This window comes from Schistocerca americana, unplaced genomic scaffold (assembly GCF_021461395.2).
Source record: "Schistocerca americana isolate TAMUIC-IGC-003095 unplaced genomic scaffold, iqSchAmer2.1 HiC_scaffold_19, whole genome shotgun sequence".
Classification (NCBI taxonomy): domain Eukaryota; kingdom Metazoa; phylum Arthropoda; class Insecta; order Orthoptera; family Acrididae; genus Schistocerca; species Schistocerca americana.
The window spans coordinates 5530634-5535975 of NW_025725895.1; positions in this window are offsets into that span (position 1 = coordinate 5530634).

Sequence of the window (5342 nt, forward strand, 5' to 3'; positions counted from 1 at the left end):
GTAAGAAGGTCAGAGGGATACAGTAAACCTTAAGTGAAGCATCCGAATCTATAACTAGTGTCACAGGAATGGTTCAAACATAGACAGTGGGAAGAGTCAGTCTTCTTGTACTTAAGTCGGCATTGTGCCTTTTCTATTTAATTCCGATGCAATTTCTGTATTTCATCGTCAATAAGAAGGTCCAAGGTATATAGTAAACCTGGAGTAAAGCATCGGAACGTATAACTAGTGCCACAGGAAAGGTTCAAATCATAGACCGTAAGAAGAGTCAGTCTTCTTGTACTAAAGTCAGCATTGTGCCTTTTTTATTTAATTTCGATGCAATTTCTGTGTTTCATCGTCAATAAGAAGGTCCAAGAGATCCAGTAAACCTTGAGTGAAGCATCGGAATCTATAACTAGTGTCACAGGAATGGTTCAAAACATCGACAGTAAGAAGAGTCAGTCTTCTTGTACTTAATTCGGCATTGTGCCTTTAGTATTTAATTCCAATGCAATTTCTGTCTTTGATCGTCAATAGGAAGGTCAGAGGGATACAGTAAATCTAAAGTGAAGCATCGGAATCTGTAACTAGTGTCACAGGAATGGTTCAAAACATAGTCAGTAAGAAGAGTCAGTCTTCTTGTACTTAAGTCGGCATTGTGCCTTTTGTATATAATTCCGATGCAATTTCTGTGTTTCATCGTCAATAATAAGGTCAGAGGGATACAGTATACCTGAAGTGAAGCATCGGAATCTATAACTAGTGTCACAGGAATCGTAAAAACATAGAAAGTAGGAAGAGTCAATCTTCTTGTACTTAAGTCGACATTGTGCCTTCTCTATTTAATTCCGACGCAATTGCTGTGTTTCATTGTCAATAGGAAGGTCCAAGGGATACAGTAATCCTGAAGTGAAGCATCGGAATCTATAACTAGTGTCACAGGAATGGTTCAAAACAGACTGTGAGAGGAGTCAGTATTTTTGTACTTAAGTCGGCATTGTGTATTTTGTATTCAATTCCAATGCAATTTCAGTGTTTCATCGTCAATACGAAGGTCAGAGGGATACAGTAAACCTGAAGTGAAGCATCGGAATCTTTCACTAGTGTCACAGGAGTGGTTCAAAACATAAACAGTAAGAAGAGTCAGTTTTCTTGTACTTAGGTCGGCATACTGCCTTTTGGATTTAATTCCGAAGCAATTTCTATGTTTCATCGTCAATAAGAAGGTCAGAGGGATACAGTAAACCCGAAGTGAAGCATCGGAATCTATAACTAGTGTCACAGGAATGGTTCAAATCATAGACAGGAAGTATAGCCAGTCTTCTTGTACTTGAGTCGGCATTGTGCCTTTTGTATTTAATTCCGATGCAATTTCTGTGTTTCATCGTCAATACGACGATCAGAGGGAAACAGTAAACCTGAAGTGATGCATCAGAATCTATAACTAGTGTCACAGAAATGGTTCAAAGCATAGATATTAAGAAGAGTCAGTTTTCTTGTACTTAAGTCGGCATTGTGCCTTTTGTATTTAATTCCGAAGCAATTTCTGTGTTTCATCGTCAATAAGAAGGTCAGAGGGATACAGTAAACCTGAAGTGAAGCATCGGAATCTATAACTAGTGTCACAGGAATGGTTCAAAACATAGACAGTAAGAAGAGTCAGTCTTTTTGTACTTAAGTCGGCATTGTGCCTTTTGCATTCAATTCCGATGCAATTTACGTGTTTCATCGTCAATAAGAAGGTCCAAGGGATACAGTAAACATGAAGTGAAGCATCGGAATCTAAAACCGGTCTCACAGGAAGCGTTCAAAACATAGACAGTAAGAAGAGGTAGTTTTCTTGTACTTAAGTCGGCATTGTGCCTTTTGTATTTAATTCCGATGCGATTTCTGTGTTTCATCGTCAATAAGAAGGTCACAGGGATCAAGTAAACCGGAAGTGAAGCATCGGAATCTATAACTAGTGTCACAGGAATGGTTCAAAACATAGACAGTAAGAAGAGTCAGTCTTTTTGTACTTAAGTCGGCATTGTGCCTTTTGCATTTAATTCCGATGCGATTTCTGTGTCTCATCGTCAATACGAAGGTCAGAGGGACAAAGTAAACCTTAAGTGAAGCATCGGAATCCATAACTAGTGTCACAGGAATGGTTCAAAATATAGACAGTAAGAAGGGTCAGTCTTCTTGTTCTTGAGTCGGCATTGTGCCTTTTGCATTCAATTCCGATGCAATTTACGTGTTTCATCGTCAATAAGGAGGTCCAAGGGATACAGTAAACATGAAGTGTAGCATCGGAATCTAAAACCGGTCTCAAAGGAAGCATTCAAAACGTAGACAGTGAGAAGAGTCAGTTTTCATGTACTTAAGTCGGCATTGTGCCTTTTGTATTTAATTCCGATGCGATTTCTGTGTTTCATCGTCAATACGAAGGTCAGAGGGACACAGTAAACCTGAAGTGAAGCATCGGAATCTATAACTAGTGTCACAGGAATGGTTCAAAACATAGACAGTAAGAAGGGTCAGTCTTCTTGTACTTTAGTCGGCATTGTGCCTTTTGTATTTAATTCCGATGCAATATCTGTGTTTCTTCGTCAATAAGAAGGTCAGAGGGATACAGTAAACCTGAAGTGAAGCATCGGAATCTATAACTAGTGTCACAGAAATGGATTAAAACATAGACAGTAAGAAGAGCCAGTCTTCTTGTACTTCAGTCGGCATTGTGCCTCTTGTATATAATTCCGATGCAATTTCTGTGTTTCATCGACAATAAGGAGCTCAGAGGGATACAGTAAACCTGAAGGGAAGCATCGGAATCTATAACCAGTGTCACAGGAATGGTTCAAAACATAGACAGAAAGAAGAGTCAGTTTTCTTGTACTTAAGTCGGCACTGTGCCTTTTGTATTTAATTCCGATGCAATTTCTGTGTTTCATCGTCAATAAGAAGGTCAGAGGGATACAGTAATCCTGACGTGAAGCATCGGAATCTATAACTAGTGTCACAGGAATGGTTCAAAACAGACTGTGAGAGGAGTCAGTATTTTTGTACTTAAGTCGGCATTGTGTATTTTGTATTTAATTCCAATGCAATTTCAGTGTTTCATCGTCAATACGAAGGTCAGAGGGATACAGTAAACCTGAAGTGAAGCATCGGAATCTTTCACTAGTGTCACAGGAGTGGTTCAAAACATAAACTGTAAGAAGAGTCAGTTTTCTTGTACTTAGGTCGGCATACTGCCTTTTGTATTTAATTCCGATGCAATTTCTATGTTTCATCGTCAATAAGAAGGTCAGAGGGATACAGTAAACCCGAAGTGAAGCATCGGAATCTATAACTAGTGTCACAGGAATGGTTCAAATCATAGACAGGAAGTATAGCCAGTCTTCTTGTACTTGAGTCGGCATTGTGCCTTTTGTATTTAATTCCGATGCAATTTCTGTGTTTCATCGTCAATACGACGATCAGAGGGAAACAGTAAACCTGAAGTGATGCATCAGAATCTATAACTAGTGTCACAGAAATGGTTCAAAGCATAGATATTAAGAAGAGTCAGTTTTCTTGTACTTAAGTCGGCATTGTGCCTTTTGTATTTAATTCCGAAGCAATTTCTGTGTTTCATCGTCAATAAGAAGGTCAGAGGGATACAGTAAACCTGAAGTGAAGCATCGGAATCTATAACTAGTGTCACAGGAATGGTTCAAAACATAGACAGTAAGAAGAGTCAGTCTTTTTGTACTTAAGTCGGCATTGTGCCTTTTGCATTCAATTCCGATGCAATTTACGTGTTTCATCGTCAATAAGAAGGTCCAAGGGATACAGTAAACATGAAGTGAAGCATCGGAATCTAAAACCGGTCTCACAGGAAGCGTTCAAAACATAGACAGTTAGAAGAGGTAGTTTTCCTGTACTTAAGTCGGCATTGTGCCTTTTGTATTTAATTCCGATGCGATTTCTGTGTTTCATCGTCAATAAGAAGGTCACAGGGATCAAGTAAACCTGAAGTGAAGCATCGGAATCTATAACTAGTGTCACAGGAATGGTTCAAAACATAGACAGTAAGAAGAGTCAGTCTTTTTGTACTTAAGTCGGCATTGTGCCTTTTGCATTTAATTCCGATGCGATTTCTGTGTCTCATCGTCAATACGAAGGTCAGAGGGACACAGTAAACCTTAAGTGAAGCATCGGAATCTATAACTAGTGTCACAGGAATGGTTCAAAATATAGACAGTAAGAAGGGTCAGTCTTCTTGTACTTGAGTCGGCATTGTGCCTTTTGTATTTAATTCTGATGCAATATCTGTGTTTCTTCGTCAATACGAAGGTCAGAGGGATACAGTAAACCTGAAGTGAAGCATCGGAATCTAAAACTAGTGTCACAGAAATGGTTTAAAACATAGACAGTAAGAAGAGCCAGTCTTCTTGTACTTCAGTCGGCATTGTGCCTCTTGTATTTAATTCCGATGCAATTTCTGTGTTTCATCGTCAATAAGAAGGTCAGAGGGATACAGTAAACCTGACGTGAAGCATCGGAATCTATAACTAGTGTCACAGGAATGGTTCAAAACAGACAGTGAGAAGAGTCAGTCTTTTTGTACTTAAGTCGGCATTGTGTATTTTGTATTTAATTCCAATGCAATTTCAGTGTTTCATCGTCAATACGAAGGTCAGAGGGATACAGTAAACCTGAAGTGAAGCATCGGAATCTTTCACTAGTGTCACAGGAGTGGTTCAAAACATAAACAGTAAGAAGAGTCAGTTTTCTTGTACTTATGTCGGCATACTGCCTTTTGTATTTAATTCCGAAGCAATTTCTGTGTTTCATCGTCAATAAGACGGACAGAGGGATACAGTAAACCCGAAGTGAAGCATCGGAATCTATAACTAGTGTCACAGGAATGGTTCAAAACATAGACAGTAAGAGAAATCAGTTTTCTTGTATTTCAGTCGGCATTGTGCCTTTTGTATGTAATTCCGATGCAATTTCTGTGTTTCATCGTCAATAAGAAGGTCATAGGGATACAGTAAACCTAAAGTGAAGCATCGGAATCTATAACTAGTGTCACAGGAATGGTTCAAAACATAGACAGAAAGAAGAGTCAATTTTCTTGTACTTACGTCGGCACTGTGCCTTTTCTATTTAGTTCCGATGCAATATCTTTGTTTCGGCGTCAATAAGAAGGTTCAAGGGGTACAGTAAACTTGAAGTGAAGCATCGGAATCTGTAACTAGTGTCACAGGAATGTTTCATAACATAGTCAGTAGGAAGAGTCAGTTTTCTTGTACTTAAGTCGGCATTGTTCCTTTTGTTTTTAATTCCGATGCAATTACTGTGTTTCATCGTCAATAGAAAGATCAGAGGGA